Source organism: Arachis hypogaea, chromosome 6 (genome assembly GCF_003086295.3).
Source record: "Arachis hypogaea cultivar Tifrunner chromosome 6, arahy.Tifrunner.gnm2.J5K5, whole genome shotgun sequence".
NCBI lineage: Eukaryota > Viridiplantae > Streptophyta > Magnoliopsida > Fabales > Fabaceae > Arachis > Arachis hypogaea.
The window spans coordinates 104147407-104166882 of NC_092041.1; the positions used below are offsets into that span (position 1 = coordinate 104147407).

General features: G+C 33.0%; 2 long non-coding RNA genes across 2 annotated transcripts; both read right to left on the reverse strand.

Annotated features, from left to right (window-relative positions):
- Nucleotides 1-3358: 3358 nt before the first annotated feature.
- On the reverse strand, nucleotides 3359-5268 carry LOC140173376 (uncharacterized). The gene is made up of 2 exons (XR_011862004.1): nucleotides 4827-5268; nucleotides 3359-3646 (listed from the first exon to the last, which is right to left on the reverse strand). It is a non-coding gene; the product is annotated as an uncharacterized lncRNA (long non-coding RNA).
- Nucleotides 5269-7479: 2211 nt separating this feature from the next.
- LOC140173377 (uncharacterized) lies at nucleotides 7480-9496 on the reverse strand. Its single transcript, XR_011862005.1, has 2 exons — nucleotides 8920-9496; nucleotides 7480-7739 (listed from the first exon to the last, which is right to left on the reverse strand). It is a non-coding gene; the product is annotated as an uncharacterized lncRNA (long non-coding RNA).
- Between the last annotated feature and the right edge of the window lie 9980 nt (nucleotides 9497-19476).

Sequence of the window (19476 nt, forward strand, 5' to 3'; positions counted from 1 at the left end):
ATTTCAACATTTTAAGTTCAACCTCTTCCATATTCTAATCAATGAATCAACTATTAAAAATTAATATAAAATATTAGAATAACTAGAAAAATTACATGTTGACTGTCTTGCAGTTGCAGAATCGAGCAGTGCAGTGCAGACAGCAACACCCGCAGAAGAAAGACGAGGGAGGGATGGGGATGCGGCGCGGCGCAGCGAGATACGAGCACTCACCAGGTGTTGGATGTTGTGATGACGGATGAGCAGAATATGAGACAGAAGAAGCAAGATAGCTACTGACGAGCGGACGAGGGACGACAAGTGGAGGAAGCACAACGAGATGTGAGTGTGCAGTGGATCCGGCGAGAGCACACGATGCATTGTATCTGGAGGAGACGCAACCACACAATGTGGTGGATCCAGCGAGAGGCGCGGTAACAAAGGCGAGCGTGTGCTGGTGGTGACTCGAGGTGAGAGCGAAAGGGCTGGGGGAGAGGGGGTGGTGCTGTGTCTCTATGTTTAGGAGTGAGAGTGAGAGTGAGAGAGAGCGGCGGGGTGGGCCTAGGGTTTTTTTCTTTTTAACGATGGAGTAAGTTAGAGAGAGTAATGCAAAAATGAAGGGGAAAAGGGTTTACAATTTGAATTTAGGTCAAGATTACCGTCAAATTTACCAACGGATAAATCCGTCGGTAATGCTTCGCGAGTAACCAAAACACAACGTTACACTAATCAAGGTTACTGGCAGATAAATTCGCCGGTAATGCTCGCGCCGATTTTTTCTTTTTTTCCTCCATTTATTACTGGCGAATCTACTGTCGAAAAATCAAATCCAACTGTAATTTTTCCCGACGAATTTATTGTCAAGTTCGCTGGTAAATCTGTCGATAAATCCGCTACTAACATCCGACGAAAAAATTGACGGTATTCAACATTTTTCTTGTAATGTTAATTAATTTAAACAATAACAAGATGGAAAAAATCCCAAATCAAATTCTTATAAATCCTAATTTTTCAACAGAGAGTAAAGGTAGAAATCTCGCCAATGAAGGATCCATCACTATCAACAATGACAAGAGCATAAGTTGAAATGATGCTAAAAGAATCAATAAAGAATGTAAAGAGAGGAGTGAAGAGGCCAATGGTGCCAAGGAGAAACCTAATCACATCTTCTTGGATTAACCAGTAGAAAGTCATGTCTATTGTGGTTATTGACGATGATTTTTGAATTTGAATTTGTATCTAATGATTTTTGAGCTTGAAACTTTAAAAAAACATGAACCCCAACAACTATTCAAGAAAATAAACTAAATATTCAAATTTAGAGTAATTAAAGATTTTATTAGTAAAAAAAATAATAAATAAAAGAAGAAAAAACTACTTTTTATTCTCTAATTGGAACAAGCTAATAGGAAAAAGAAGAAGATAATGATAACATCAATGAAAACTAACAACTAGAAGACTCGTATGAAATTTGTGTGGAATGTCCAAATTTTATAAGAACCCATCATTCAAAGATCTGAGGAAAAATAATTATAGAATTGGAGAAGATGGATACAGCAGCAGCAACGCAGGGAATATGGATGTCAATGGGGCGGGGTGGGGGCGGGGGATGCCTCCTTGCTCCCCGTCCCCGCCCCCAGAATTAATCCCTATTCCCGCCCCGATCCCCGCCGTGGGGGATAATTGTCCCCATCCCCATTTCCCACGTTCCCTGTATTTTCTGCAGAGTCCCATTCCCCATCCCCTGATGTTTAACATTCATATGAAAATTATAGTAAAAAATATCAAAAAAATAAAAAACAAACTAGAAAATACTATTACAAACACACAAAGATATCTTATCCAAGATTATAAGTCCACAAATACAATATAGTAAATTATAATTCATAAAATAAAATCTTAAAATACAATTTCCATTCTAAAAAAAACAATAAGATATAGTCTTTAACATCAAGTGGAAATTAGAGAGAGTTGGGGCTGTGAGAGAGAACAGCGTATGGTTTTGTGGGAGTTTTGGAGTTTGAACAAAGTGGAGATAGAAGAGAGTTGGGATTGAGAATAGAGAGTAGATGGCGCAGCAAACAACACAGGGAAGACTGAATAATAGGATTAGGGTTTTTTAATTGGTGAAATTATTAAAAAACCCTGTGTTAGAAATAAAGTAAGATTATTTAAGAAATTTCAAACATTCGAGGAATTATCGGGGATGGAGCGGGGATCCCCGCTCGGGTCCCCGCGCTTATCTCGGAAAAATTTTGCTCCCCATCTCCATCCCCACGGAAAAAATTCTCCACCATCGGGTCCCATTCGGGGCGGTTTCCACGGGGATCCCCGCTTCCTGGGAATTTTTGACACCCCTAACAAGGAAGGAAGCATCTTGGCGGCAACATCTGTAGTGGCATCACCCTCCACCACCTCCATCTTATGCGAACAGCCGCCTCTCTCTCTGCGTTAGTGACAACCGCTCTCATCGCCGCCGTTATCACCTCCTTAATTTCTCTCCTTTTTCAGCGTCACCAGTGGTTGCCTCATCCTGCATCACTCTTGTTCTCTTTCTCTCTCCTCTATTTGAATCTTTTCTATCTTTCATTATCGATCATTCTAGCAAGCACAACGATGCCAACAGCGTTCTCTATCGCCGCCACACTTTCTTCCTTCCTAAAGATATAATAACTTAGGTAGCGTTTGTTTTTGGAGACAGGACACGGAGACATGGACAGCACATTCTTAAAAAGCGTTTGGAAGCAAAGACATAGACACGGAACATATTATCTCTGGGACCGTTTTTTATACTTTTGTGTCCACTCTTTTACAAAGGACAATGATGGACACGGGATTTGGAAGAGGGACACGGACTTTTTTTATGAATTTTTTCTTTTTTGTCCATGGTGCTATTTTTTATTATTCCACTGTTACCCCTTCTTATTTTTCCTATTTTGCGTTGTTTTCAGAAAGTATTTTTTTTACTCCATGCTCTTTTTCTATCTCTACGTTCTTTTTCTTTCTCTTTTTTTCTCAGGTACTCCCTCCTTTTTATAAAAATTTTTATTGGATTGGATAATTTCTTTTTTCTTATCTTTCTTACTTCAACATCATTTTAACCTTATATTATATTATTTGATTTGTAATAAAAATAATAACAAAAACAATTTGTAACACCCTACCACACTAAGCTTTACGCTTAAGTCGTAAAACGAAGGTGGTGAGGTATTACGACCTCTAAAATAAAATGAGTACATATAATAGCAGAAGAATTATAGTATGCTAGGAGCCCTGAAGAAAAGGGGGAAATAAAAATCGCACAATAAAGGCGCTACGCTCAAGGAACGAGTTAGCTTACGTGCTAAAAAAAACCATAACTATTTAACACAAGATAACAGAAGTGGGAATAGAGTGCCAAAGATACATAATATCAAGCTCCTAGCTCAGCCTGCGAAGTCAAGACTGGCCGGAGAATATTTACACATATATACATATATATCCAAAACCCACAAGTACATATATACAATCCTGCCTCTCCATAAACCTCTAAGAGGATCAAAAAGAATAAGTCATGCGAAGAGAAAGCTAAGTACATATATATATACATCATATCATAACAAAATATCCCAGTAACCACTCCGCCTCAAGAGTCCAGACGCCTAACGAGATGCCTCTCGACCTGCATCTGAAAAACAACAACATAGTATGGAATGAGAACCAGAGGTTCTCAGTATGGTAAAGGTGCCCGCATAGTTAATATAAAAGGTCTCGGGAAAGCCAGGGGCATTCCTAAAACTTCGACACTCAGAATCATTCTTAAGGAAAATAAACTAAACTAAAAGTTAGGTAAGCTATCTAAGGTATTCTAATTCTGAATCTAACTTTAACCTAATAATTCACGTTCTGTCTCCTCTAATCCTCCAAATCATTGGTGGAACAATCCTCTCTCCTCACACCTTCGTCAGGAGGAATTTCCCAAAAACATACACATACAATTCAAGCAAAGAAAACACAGATAGAGAAGCATTTACAGCAAGTAGAACAAGTAGCAGATAAGTAGAATTTAACAGTTAAACAGACTAAAGCAATGCACACCCAAACAAAGCAAACAAATGCATATGATGTATGCCTGTCCTATGGCTGATGAGTCTCATCTGTCGGTTATACAGCCAACCCGACAAGTCCTGGTAGTTAACCATTGGACAGTCCCTCTGTGCGCGCATCCCCAAGCTCAATAATATTCCATGGAGTCAAACTCCAAGCTCAAATATAATATTCCATGGAGTCACACTCCAAGCTCAATAGTATAGTATTCCATGGAGTTAAACTCCAAGCTCAGTAATATAGTATTCCATGGAGTTAAACTCCAAGCTCAATAATATTCAATATTCATATTTATATGCATGCACATGGGGGAATCCGGGGAGTTAAAGTGCCCGGTCACATCTTGCGACAGAGGGTCAACAAATAGTCTCAAATACACAAGCCACATAATAATCTCTTTCCCTTTTAAAAATGTCACCTCAAATCAAAACTCCAATTCTTAAAGAAACTTTAGCAATATCTCCTCTAAGACTCAAATTTCTGCCACCCTTCAAGGGTCCCAACTATCAAACCAAACACCTCTCAATCACTCAAATCATTTACAGTAACAAACTATTTCAAAATCAAACAAATACTAATATTAAATCTTTTTCCAAAATCAACCAACTTCAACAGCAAATTATTAACAACAGCTGAACCACACATTCTATTCCATATACACAATCCATCAATTATACATTCAGTTCATTCCTATCTTAAGGTCTTCTAGCCTAAGTTTTCACGTGACATTAAATGTTAACTACGAGAAACCAAAATCATACCTTCGTACGGAATCAAAATATTCAAAACTTTGGAGAAACTTTCTGACCGAGCTATCGAAGAAGAAAACGTCCAGAATCGTCTATGCCTCCTAAAATTTCCGTTGGCCAAACCCAAAGAAAAGATGAGCTATGTCACTGTCAATTTCCACTAATTAAAAATGGTGCCAACGTGTAGAAGAAGAGGTTACGAATACTCTTACCGAATTAGATTTTTGACTGGAATTACAAATCACAAGAAATCGGGCTCAAAAGAGTTGAGGTTCCAAGGTTTTCGTTCTTCTCACTCACGGCTTACTCTCTCTTTTCTTTTTAGTTCAATTGGTGATTAACGAAGGGAAAAGGAAGATAAGTATGGATTGATAATATTAACTGAAGCTTTGTGGTTATCAAAGCTTCATTAGGTGTCATTTATATACATATACATGCATGCATGCCACGTTTCAGTTTCAATTTCATATATATATGTAAATGTATATATAAGTTATGCTTTAGTTTTCTTTCTTTTTAGTTCCTTTAAGGCTTCGGCCAAAAGGAAAATAAATAATATGATATAATAATGATAATATTAGAGTGAAATTAAGTGATTATATAATAATAATAATAGTAATAATAATAATAATAACAATGAAAATTCTTATATATATATATATTTTGAAATATATTATTATAGTAATAAAAATAACTTAAAACTTTTAAAAAATTTTAGATTTAAAGTATTATAAAATTTATTTAATTATTGTAAAAAAATAATTTTCTTTAAATATAATAATAAATTATGAATAATTAATTATTTAATTTTTTCAAAAATTCGGGATGTTATATTCCACCCATCTTACAAAAATTTTCGTCCTCGAAAATTGATATAAAATTAGAAAAGATTCATACTAACGTAATTTTCTTTCTTAAACATGTCAAAGAAAAACAGAAAGATTTGACATGCTTAGTTTGCAAATCCAGGATATTCTTATAGCTTAAAAGTCTACGCAAAGCGGAAGATACAAGATAGATTCGACGCAGAAAGGTTATAAGGCAGGTTGGTATTAGAACGACGGGTTTATCGCTTTTAATACTCGCTTCATCTAGCTCCTAAATTCTGCTGATTCTAATGGTGCCATCACACTTAATTCTATCGAAACTAGTTCAGTCTCTAACACTAAATCTATCACAACTTACTTTTTCTCTCGCCACCTAACCGGTTATCAAACAGATATTTCTATCGGCCTAAATTCCTAGTCCATATCCAAGTTCAAAACTATGTCCAGCCTTTCCAGTCCTAAACTTCTCAGTTCGATTATGTAACCTAAACGAAAGCGGAGTCCTAGCTCTACACAGAACAAATCCATCCTACGCATTCGATATCATACTTACCTCGATCCTCTCGTGGCCAACCCGCATCTGCGGCTCTCCCACGTGAACAATCCCTAGACATATGTCCCGGTGCTCCACATCGAGAACACATTCCCAGTCCGTACCTGCGCGGCTCTTCTGGAGTGGTCTCACCAAAGCCTTCCTGTAGCAGTGTCCACTTCATGGAGCAATCCTCAGCGAGCTGGCTCTTCTTAACCAACTCAGTGAAATTTGTTAGCTTTTGTGGATACACGTAATTAAAGATATCTCTCCTTAGTCCTTTCTCATACTGAGCACACTTCCATTCCTCATAATCAGCCGGATTTCCTTGACAAGTTTTTGAGAAACGGCACAGGTTGTCGAATTCACGGGTATAGTCGGCAACGGACATATCCTTTTGCTTCAGCTGCATTAACTCCAATTCCTTTGCAATGCGAAACGCATGCAAGAAATATCTCCCATAAAACTCTGTCTTGAATCCATGCCAAGAGACATCCGTTAACTCCACCTGCAAGGTATGACACAATTCTTGCCACCAATTCTGAGCATCTCCTTCCAACATATGAGTCACTATCTCTACTGACTGTACCTCAGGAACATGCTGAGTGTACAAAAACCTCTCCACTTCTCGAAACCACTGATCAGCCTCCAGGGCATTGACGTTTCCGTTAAACCGAGGTGGACCACTCTTGAGGAAGTCAGTAAGGGTCATAGACCTATAGTATCGACTTACGTTACTTGTACTAACACTAGGGTTTCCACCTGGACGTCCTTGCATTGGTTCAACCACGGGATTTCCTCTCTGAACACCTCGTTCGGATCCACGAGACGACATTTGGTCCCTGTTCACACCAAACAAGTGATATTAAGTTGATCAGTCTCAATATCGCAAGTTTAATGTTTCAAGTTCCAGATGCATGCTCATGAACATTTATGCCACATATATCAATCAGATATCCTAATAGCACATACACACACCCAGAGTATGCCCAGAAGCATAATCAATCCATCCCTCAGGCTCTATAGGAACGAACTGCTCTGATACCATAATGTAACACCCTACCACACTAAGCTTTACGCTTAAGTCGTAAAACGAAGGTGGTGAGGTATTACGACCTCTAAAATAAAATGAGTACATATAATAGCAGAAGAATTATAGTATGCTAGGAGCCCTGAAGAAAAGGGGGAAATAAAAATCGCACAATAAAGGCGCTACGCTCAAGGAACGAGTTAGCTTACATGCTAAAAAAAACCATAACTATTTAACACAAGATAACAGAAGTGGGAATAGAGTGCCAAAGACACATAATATCAAGCTCCTAGCTCAGCCTGCGAAGTCAAGACTGGCCGGAGAATATTTACACATATATACATATATATCCAAAACCCACAAGTACATATATACAATCCTGCCTCTCCATAAACCTCTAAGAGGATCAAAAAGAATAAGTCATGCGGAGAGAAAGCTAAGTACATATATATATACATCATATCATAACAAAATATCCCAGTAACCACTCCGCCTCAAGAGTCCAGACGCCTAACGAGATGCCTCTCGACCTGCATCTGAAAAACAACAACATAGTATGGAATGAGAACCGGAGGTTCTCAGTATGGTAAAGGTGCCCGCATAGTTAATATAAAAGGTCTCGGGAAAGCCAGGGGCATTCCTAAAACTTCGACACTCAGAATCATTCTTAAGGAAAATAAACTAAACCAAAAGTTAGGTAAGCTATCTAAGGTATTCTAATTCTGAATCTAACTTTAACCTAATAATTCACGTTCTGTCTCCTCTAATCCTCCAAATCATTGGTGGAACAATCCTCTCTCCTCACACCTTCGTCAGGAGGAATTTCCCAAAAACATACACATACAATTCAAGCAAAGAAAATACAGATAGAGAAGCATTTACAGCAAGTAGAACAAGTAGCAGATAAGTAGAATTTAACAGTTAAACAGACTAAAGCAATGCACACCCAAACAAAGCAAACAAATGCATATGATGTATGCCTGTCCTATGGCTGATGAGTCTCATCTGTCGGTTATACAGCCAACCCGACAAGTCCTGGTAGTTAACCATTGGACAGTCCCTCTGTGCGCGCATCCCCAAGCTCAATAATATTCCATGGAGTCAAACTCCAAGCTCAAATATAATATTCCATGGAGTCACACTCCAAGCTCAATAGTATAGTATTCCATGGAGTTAAACTCCAAGCTCAGTAATATAGTATTCCATGGAGTTAAACTCCAAGCTCAATAATATTCAATATTCATATTTATATGCATGCACATGGGGGAATCCGGGGAGTTAAAGTGCCCGGTCACATCTTGCGACAGAGGGTCAACAAATAGTCTCAAATACACAAGCCACATAATAATCTCTTTCCCTTTTAAAAATGTCACCTCAAATCAAAACTCCAATTCTTAAAGAAACTTTAGCAATATCTCCTCTAAGACTCAAATTTCTGCCACCCTTCAAGGGTCCCAACTATCAAACCAAACACCTCTCAATCACTCAAATCATTTACAGTAACAAACTATTTCAAAATCAAACAAATACTAATATTAAATCTTTTTCCAAAATCAACCAACTTCAACAGCAAATTATTAACAACAGCTGAACCACACATTCTATTCCATATACACAATCCATCAATTATACATTCAGTTCATTCCTATCTTAAGGTCTTCTAGCCTAAGTTTTCACGTGACATTAAATGTTAACTACGAGAAACCAAAACCATACCTTCGTACGGAATCAAAATATTCAAAACTTTGGAGAAACTTTCTGACCGAGCTATCGAAGAAGAAAACGTCCAGAATCGTCTATGCCTCCTAAAATTTCCGTTGGCCAAACCCAAAGAAAAGATGAGCTATGTCACTGTCAATTTCCACTAATTAAAAATGGTGCCAACGTGTAGAAGAAGAGGTTACGAATACTCTTACCGGATTAGATTTTTGACTGGAATTACAAATCACAAGAAATCGGGCTCAAAAGAGTTGAGGTTCCAAGGTTTTCGTTCTTCTCACTCACGGCTTACTCTCTCTTTTCTTTTTAGTTCAATTGGTGATTAACGAAGGGAAAAGGAAGATAAGTATGGATTGATAATACTAACTGAAGCTTTGTGGTTATCAAAGCTTCATTAGGTGTCATTTATATACATATACATGCATGCATGCCACGTTTCAGTTTCAATTTCATATATATATGTAAATGTATATATAAGTTATGCTTTAGTTTTCTTTCTTTTTAGTTCCTTTAAGGCTTCGGCCAAAAGGAAAATAAATAATATGATATAATAATGATAATATTAGAGTGAAATTAAGTGATTATATAATAATAATAATAGTAATAATAATAATAATAACAATGAAAATTCTTATATATATATATATATATATATATATATATATATATATTTTGAAATATATTATTATAGTAATAAAAATAACTTAAAACTTTTAAAAAATTTTAGATTTAAAGTATTATAAAATTTATTTAATTATTGTAAAAAAATAATTTTCTTTAAATACAATAATAAATTATGAATAATTAATTATTTAATTTTTTCAAAAATTCGGGATGTTATATTCCACCCATCTTACAAAAATTTTCGTCCTCGAAAATTGATATAAAATTAGAAAAGATTCATACTAACGTAATTTTCCTTCTTAAACATGTCAAAGAAAAACAGAAAGATTTGACATGCTTAGTTTGCAAATCCAGGATATTCTTATAGCTTAAAAGTCTACGCAAAGCGGAAGATACAAGATAGCTTAATTTGGCTTATTAACCTAAACAAAATTTTTTATTAATCAAACTCAGATCTATTTTTTTATGAATCTTAACCAGATGTATTCCTACATATTAATAATAAATTTAAAAATAAAATAAATATATTTATAATTTTTATTTTAATATAAATACAATTATATATTTTTTTATTAAAATTTTTGGTCTTTTCAAACATTTTTTCAAGTTTCGTCATTCTCTATTAAATTAGTTTATACTTGATGTAGAAAATTTGGAATTATATGATTATTTTAGTCATTTCATATAATATTTTAGTCTTGTCCATATGTATCCAAACATAACACTGGACATTACATTAGTGTCTTGTACATCGTATTCAAACACAATACACAGACAATAATTTTTAGTGTCTCCGTCCTATTGTCTCTGTCTCAGTGTCATGTTCTGTCCTGTCTTTGAAAACAAACGCAGCCTAAAAGCTTATTTCCAAAAATAAGTACTAAAAAAGTATGGAAATGGGATGAAAAAGATAGCATACAAATTCAAAGAATTAAAGAATTATGTGAAAAACTTCCAGAACTTTATATTCCAGAAGAAAATGACTACTTAATAGTAGAAACAGATGCTTCAGACATAACCTGGTCAGGATGTCTAAAAGCTAAGAAAGCTATAAAAAGTTTGGAACAAGAAAAAGAATCACTAGATTCTAAATATCCCCCAAAGGAATTACTTTGCAGGTATATTTCAGGGACTTTTACTCCAACAGAACAGAGATATACTACTCATGAAAGGGAAACTCTAGCAGCAATTAAATCTCTTAAGAAATGGAAAATTGATTTACTACCCAAAGAATTTACATTAAGGACAGATTCAAGTTATTTAACAGGTTTCATACGATATAATTTGAAAGTTGATTATAATCATGGACGATTGGTAAGATGGCAATTATTTTTGTTACAATATCCAATAAAAATTGAATATATTAAGGGTGACAAAAATGTTATTGCAGATACATTAACAAGAGAATGGAGTTCGTCTACAACGCATTAAATCAAGAAATTCAAAAATACGAACAAGAACTCGAAAAATGCAAGCATTGTCAGCAAATAAGGACACAGATCCAATCCCTCAAGAAGGCCATCGAAGCAATGAAATCAACACAACAACCAAAACCATCAGAGTTCAGCCAGCTAAGCGTGGTGGACAAATCAGGTGAGGAAAAAATTCCAGAAAATAAAATAATTGCTGAAATTATCAAAAAATCCACCCAAGATAAAAAATATTATGTAATTTATAATGGCCCCATGAAAGGAGTATATGATGCCTGGGAAAAAGCAGCACCATTTACACAGCAATCAAGGATAATTCATAAAGGAGGGTTTTTAACACTGGAAGAGGCAAAGGAATCTTTTAGAGAATATGAAGCTCTTCATCCAGAGCAAACCCTAAAAAGAGCAGATAAAGCTCCAATTCAAACCCAGAGAACAGGGATAATAAGAAACATTCCTACAAGGGCTGAAATCAAGGAAAAGAAAAGGGTTTGTAGATCAAATCTCAGAGAAACCCTTAACATAGTCTTGAATTGGACTGCAGAAAAGAGGGCGATCTTGGGATATTATCCTATTGCCAAAGAACAGCTAACAAAACTGGTTATATTTCCAGAAGCTTCCCCATCTGACACCTATCAGTTTTTCCAGTATGGATTAATTGATACAATCTTAATTTTTAATGATTTGAAAATTATTAGTGAGTTTCCTGCAGGATTTATTGATGCAGTAAAAAGATTTAAAAATATGATTGACAATGTAAATCCAAGGGATATATCCCTAAAATTTACGAATAGTCAACCTATTTTTAATGAAGAAGAAGAATGCTTGGTTCCAGCACATCAAGTGATCTTCATGTCGGTCTTCCCAGGAAATTTTCAACCAATTGATCAAATTCAAGATTTAACAATCTACAGTCATGAAGGAAGACTAGCCAGCACACTAGCAAGGGTCTTCGAAAGAACTCAAAAGATAACAAGGGAATCCCACACAAGAATCAATTATAAAAGCAGAAATACTTTGCTTGTGTCCAGTAAAAGGAATGAAATTGAAGAAAGAGAGATGAGACTCTTAGTGGAATTTGAATCAGCATTCTACAACTTATCTGAACTCTTAGAAAAGCTCCCCGAAGGGATAAAGAGGAATCTCTGCTATTTGATAAAAGACAGAGAAGATCACAAGTGCCAGCTATGTGTCTCAGAGTTATCTGAAGAAAGCAATAATAAAACGGAATCAACCCACATGATAAAGGAAGAAGACAACGCATCTGAAGGTCACATGATGAAAGAGGAGGACAGCACATCTGAAGCATCTCTCAACATTATTGCATAGTGACGTAAGCGCTTAGGTCATAGAGCACCAACAATGTAGCTGGTGCAAGATAATAAACAATGACGTAAGCAATGACGTCATAAGAAGGGTAAGGATGGGAATTGTCCATCAGACCCAACCATTATAAATAGGTTGCTTAGGCAATTGTAGAAGGCATCAAATAATAGAAAGCAGGAGGCTAAGAGTACTCATATGCTAGGAGAGCAAGGAAGAAGCGGCCGAGGCGATTCTATAGTTTGAAGAAGAATTCCCTTAGGAAAAACCAATTCTAAACTCCCCTCTGGAGTTAGTATCTACAATCTCCCCTCTAGAGATAAAAACATCTTATGTAAAATATTCTAAATAAAGGAAGTTTTTCTCCAGAAAGGTACGCCTTTATCTTAATCTCATAGTTATGAATTATTTAGAAAGTCTAGAATTAACGGAAGAATCTGATTATTATAGACTATCTGCCTTATTAGATAATGAAAAACAAGCTGTTCTAAAAATAGAATTAAATCTCAAATCAAATGAAAATTTTAATAAACAAAATCTTTTAAAAGAAGTTTTTAATAGAAAAAATATAATATACTATGGAAAAATTCAACTTGAAGCCCCTATAAAGATAAAATCTGCTAATGGAGAACTTGAAATAGCTCTGATAAATGATGAAGAATTGAGTAAACAGATTGAGAAAATTAAGGATCAACAAAAAAGATCTAAAATTGGATGGATTCATATTAGCACTATACAAGTCTTAATCAAATCTACATACATGAAAGGAATTAATTCACCAATAAGCTTAGCAATCTGTGACAAAAGAATTACTGATGACCAATAGATCAAATAATTGGAATTGTTCATGGAAACTTGGCAAACGTAAATGTTAAATTCAATGCCCATCTTGGATATGCTATACCTTTATCAACTGAAAATCTTGGAAGATCTATAAGTTTGGCTTATAAATTTCACAGAAAGAATCTAATGGAACAAGACGATGAACCATTTTCAATTACATATGCAATAAATTATGCTTTAACAAATAGCCATCATAGTATAATATTTAAAAACAGAGAAAGAATTTATGTCGATGAATTATTTCAGAAAATTGTAAAAACAGAAATACCAAAATATAAAGCTATTGAAAACCCAGTTCTTTTACTAAAAGAACCATAAGGAAAATTAGTTTCATCGAATTTTCAAATAAGAGAATCCAAAATTAATAGCCCTTTAAGTTTATCTAAGTTAAAGATTAAAGAAGAAAATTCTGAAATAAAAGAATTAACAAAAAAGGTCGAAAAATTAAATGAAACCCTAAACACTAAGTTATGACAATAAATAAAGAGAAAATATATGTAACCTATCAAGACAAGAAACAAGAGCTCTTTGAAAGAAAAAATCGGTTGAATTATTTACAATTTTCTAAAATAAATCAAAGAGCATTTGAAACTCTAAAAATAATCTATGACAAATTGAAAGGAGAAGTTGAAGTGTTAGAAAAATTAATAGAATCTCTAGAAAATAATGATGAATCGATGATAGAATTTGCAGAAATTCTAAGATAACTAATGAAGTATACAAAGATTGAAAGACCAGAAAATAAAATAAAAAGAAAAAGGGCGAAAAAATTAAAAAGTAAAATAAAGGAATATAAAAGAGAATTAAATAATCTTCAATTCGAAATTAATGACCTTATAATAAAAAGGATAGAAATAAGAACAAATATAAACAAGCTAGAGCTAAACTTAAAAAATTTATAAATGTCTGGAACACCATATTATGATTTAAAAGAATTAAAGCTATTAAAAGAAAAAATGGAGAATGAAATTGAAAAATTAAACAGATATTTAGAAACAGGAGAAAGTGAAGAAATAAAAGAAGTTATTGAGGATTTGAGAAATTATATTAAAGAAAAAGACAAACAGATAAAAGATTTTATATACAATAATCTATGCAAAAAAGAATATTATAAACTAAAACAAGATTGAAAAATTATGGTCAATACTTTTTATAAAGCACCTATACAAATAGAAATTTTGAAAAAGAAATTAAAAGAAAAAATCCAAATTAAAAATTTGGTATCAGAGCCAAATTAACGATTAAGGGTAACACTTTCTCTTTAAGCAACACTTTTAGTGATACGCTTTCAGTTACCAAATGTCCACAACTAATTGGTAAACTTCTTTGTAGTCACCATAGGTATAATAAGATGATAGGTACCATAGAAGGCACCTAATAGTAACGGTAATTAATCATTGATGTTGTACGGGAATACTATTAGTATTAACTAAGGAATTATTTTGCTGTGTATATGGGTTTTTCTTTTTGGTCTGGATCTGGTCAGGCCAAGGGCTAAGCCCAGCTGAACTAAACAGATATGCCTACAAGGGGTTTTGTTTGAAATTATCATTTGCTAGAATTTGCATGGGTCTCTCTATGCAAATTGGCCCATGAATTTTCCAAAGGGGCACTAGGATTAGCATTACATGAGACTTCGAGGTGTGAATTTCTATCACAACACGATTCGGTCAGTGACTAGCGCATAAGGAAAAGGTTCACAGCAACTCAGCAAGCCTATTAATCATATAATTTCTCAATAAATTTTTTTTTCAAAACATACAATTTTAAGAGAAACGTTAGAACATACAATTTTAAGAGAAACGTTAGAAAGTCTAAGGGCCATCAGAATTTATTATTTTTGACAATTAGTTAGTCATTAATATTTAAAAGTATGAGATAAAGTATGTTATTGGATTATTAACTTGAAGAAATTAGACTAAAAAACCTAGATTATTGATAGTTAAATAATAGCCAAAAAAAAAAAATTTGATGGCCTAGCATTTCTCTAATTTTAATCCGCATGGCACTCAACTCTGTTATAACTAGAGCAAACATAAAAAATCGTTAAAGTTGTTCAAAGAAGTTCATTTGGAATGAAAACCTGTGTGTTGTAACAGCATGCCACATCTGGTGATGTAGGAGGTTTGGTTACGTTGTTGATATAGTTACTATTTTGAGAAAGGAATATTGTGTTGCTTCATATTTTAAACAGCTAAAGTATACTTTATATATACACTTGACTTCATTAACAATTTTAAATTTTACATCAAAGTTTTAATTCGTTTCACTCTTACGCACCAAACATTTCGTAATGTTTCAATTTTACCAAACAATGTAATAGTCAAAATCTTTAAGTTCTATAGTGTAACCTCCAACCAACCATCAACTCCAACTCCAACTCCATCTTCGTCTCTTCATTCCTCAATCTGCAACCACCATTATTGCTGCCGTTGCCTCCGCAACCAGCCACCAATGTCACCAGCTCCACTGCCTCATCCACTTCTCGAGATGACGTAGACCATGGGCAAGAGGAAATCAATATTGGTGAGAGCACTAGGAAAGGGTTTGACTGTTCTTGTAGCAATGGTAGAGAGGCAACAATTGCGATGGTTCATGGTTGCATATTGGGGATTAAAGAAATGAAGATGGAGCTAGTGGTGGTGGTAATGGTGTGGTTGGATTCTTGTTTGGAGTAACAGATAAGTAGGAGAGAAAATCAGTGGTGGCTAGGAGTATAATTATTAAAATCGAATTGGTAATTAAACTAATTAGTGAATTATTAGTTGAATCAGTTTGATTCAATTTTATGTAAATAAAAAATATTAAATAATCTAAAATTTTAAATTAAAATTTAAAATATATATTTTTATTATTATTTTAAAAACAATCAAAATTCAATAAATTATAGTCAACTTATAATTTATAATTTAATTATTATTAAATAATTATATAAAAATTTAATTTTTTTATAATAACAATTTTTTAATTTTATTTTTATACTAAAGTAATTTTTTAATTATAATAACTAACTATTAATTTATATTTAGTATATTATTATATACTATATGTACTTATTAAAAAAATAATATTAACAAATATTATATAATCATAAAAAAATAATTATATTATAATCAATAAAAATATTTGATATTTTTTATTTAAACATATCTAATATTATTTATATTTATATTAATAATTATACATAATAAAAAATATAATTAATTTAAATATAAGTAGATATAATAATTAAAAATAGGATATATAAAATACTTAAATAAACTAAAAAAAGACCAAAATTACATAAAAGTCTTAAAGTAAAAAATGCTGCATGCATCTTTTCATATATATTTATGTACAAATTGAATTGATTTAATTCGAATTAACCATTTCAGTACTAAATCGAACTAATAAGATTTGATGGTGCCAAAAATTGAAAACATTTCCTCCATGTAAATTCATGTAAATCGAATCAGTATATAATTATTTTTAAAATATATATCATATCATTACTTTTACTAAAACACCTTTATATTTTAATAAAAATAAAAATATTTTATAAAAAGAATTAAATATTTTTTTATATTAGACAAAAACTATCTTTTTAAATTATTCAAAATTTAAAATTTAATTAACTTTAATTTTATAATTTTAAATGTTAAATAATTTAAAAAATAAAACAAAAATGTATTTAAAAAATTAAAAAGATAAAATAAGTTTTTCATCTTTTTTAGGATTTCATTGTTTTTTGTCTCCTCTCTCCTATTCCTTCACTTCTGATCTTTGCATCAATTCTTACCGTAACCAGAATGTTTGCCGTTGAAGAACTGAGATCTAGAGAAGATCGAAGCCTCGCCATTAGCAATTATTTTCAGGTGTAGTTTTTCGCAGAATTTGTTACAAAGGCATTATCGTCGTAATTGACAATAACGTCGTTTATAGTCGCTGGGGACGTGTCTTCAGAGGAGGAAGGGAGAAAGAAGAGGAATATTCGGTGGCGGGAGGGAGCGTTGTAAGCTGAAGGTGTTGAACGGAGGTTGATTGTTGTTGTGGTTCTGGTGAACGACGTTGAGGAGGCGCTTGCGATAAGAATCGACGGAGAAAAGAGAAAAGAGAAAAGAGAAGAGAGAGGAGAGAGGGGACGAAGAACACTAAATCCTAAAAAAGATTAATAGTTTTTTATTATTATTATTTTTTATTTTTTAGATATATTTTTTTAATTATTTAAAATCTAAAACTATAAAATTAAAGTTAATTGAGTTTTAAATTTTGAATAATTTAAAAAGTTGTTTTTTTAATATAAAAAAAGACATTAATTTTTTTTATAAAATTAAATAATATATTTTAATAAAAATAATTATATAATATATATTTTTAAAAAAATAAATACTGACATAAAAAATATAATTTATATATTGTATTTTAATTTTATTTTATTGTGTTGGTATGTATGAATATTTATCACCAAAAAAGATCCGCTCCCTCTCTAATCGCATTCATTAGCACCTAATATATGCACAAAGTATTTAATTTAAAGCGACAGAATACAAAATTAGGTTAGTTCAAATAATGTAAAGTTTCTAGTCACCAAAAAAAAATAATGTAAAGTTTCTTAAAGTTCTTTATTCGTTAACACATGCAATTTTTTTCTTATCAAACTTGACTAATAACGTCTTTTTCCCGCCATGGAATAATGCAATTGAAGATATTTATTGACACATATTGCCCTTTACGTACACGTGGGATGCGGAGTTCTCATTCCAGCTACAAAAAGTGATGGAAAAAGTAATAGTAGTGGGGACCCACCACGCACTTTTCCCGTGCATGTCGTCTCTACTGCTCTTTTACACTTTCTTGCCAAATTACATCTCGAATAAATTCATCAATCAACATGTAAAAGATGTAATAGGCTAATCAACGCATGCCCTTTCTTGAAAAAAAAAAAAATAGTAAATTAATTATTTATATTAAATATATATATTAAAATATAAAATATATATTTAAAATAAATTAAATATATTATAATTAATTTAGTGATTAAATATTTTATTACAAATATTTTATTAAAATTATAAAATTTTATTAATATCTAAAAAAAAAGTATACGAAACTAAGAGATTACCAGCCAAAAACTAAACAAAACCACGTTAGTTTATATTAATTATTAATTTTAAATTTTTTAAATTTAAAATTTAAAAAATATAAAATTAATTAAGTAAATCTAATTAAAACCTATAAAAAACTTCCTCTTCCCTCTCATATTAACCTACCAACCTCCAATAATCACACACACAGACTTCTCTCTCTCACCGTCAGACCCTCTCCGCCTCCCATCGTGACCCACTCCTCCGATTGCTTCCGCTTCCAATCGGAACTGTCTTTACCAGATCGGGAGCTCGTAAAGCTTATGTTCGGACTCGGGTTCGGGTCTCGGAGCTTCCACGCGTGAGCGCATGTGACTTCCCCCTCGGAGCCGGCGTCAACAGCGACAGGGGCGCGTCGAGACCGAATAGGATCATGCCGAGTAAAGTACTGTCATCGATGAGGAAGCCGGAGTCTTCAAATTTGCGTTTTGATAGAAAGTGGTGATCGATGATGGGGCCACCGTGGAAGACTCCGCCGTGGTTACGGATGAAAGACATGAAGCATGCGGCGCCGCAGGTGGTCAGCAGAGGAAGGCCATTAACAATTGAAAAGTTAGGGTTTGTGAGTTGAGGCCAATCAAACGATGTGCAGTCGTATAGAGAATTGAGAATTCAGATGGTTGGAAAATTTTTTTGGGTTTATTTTTTGGTGCATTTTATTTTTTTGGGTACTCTCTTGGGTTTTGCTTAGCTGCTTGCATTCTTCCTTTCCTTCTCATTGTTTTCTATTTATTATTTTAAAAGAATTATTTATCATCACGATGTTGCTCTTTGCGTTTTGGGATATTAGATGCCATTTTGATGATTAAAGAAACTGCAAATTACACAATTACAGAAATATAAAAAAAACATTCATTTAATATGAAAAAAAAATATCCTAATACTTAATAAAAGAAATATCCAATTATATTTTAGTAAAAATAATTAAATATTTATAAAATTAAAAAAAAATATATGAAATTCTTAAAGAAATAGAGGCATTCACATTTGTAACACAAAAAAATTCGAAAAATATATAAAAGAACATCCATTTAGTATGAAAAAGAAATATTCTGATACTTAACAGAAGAAACATCCATATATATTAACTTGTAGAGATTTTAAATTCACCAAAAGTATTTTAGCTGATTTTTTGTTAATACCCTTTTGTTTCCTATCATTGCTCATCTAAAAAATATGTAGCTATAATTAAAGTTATATTTTTAATTATT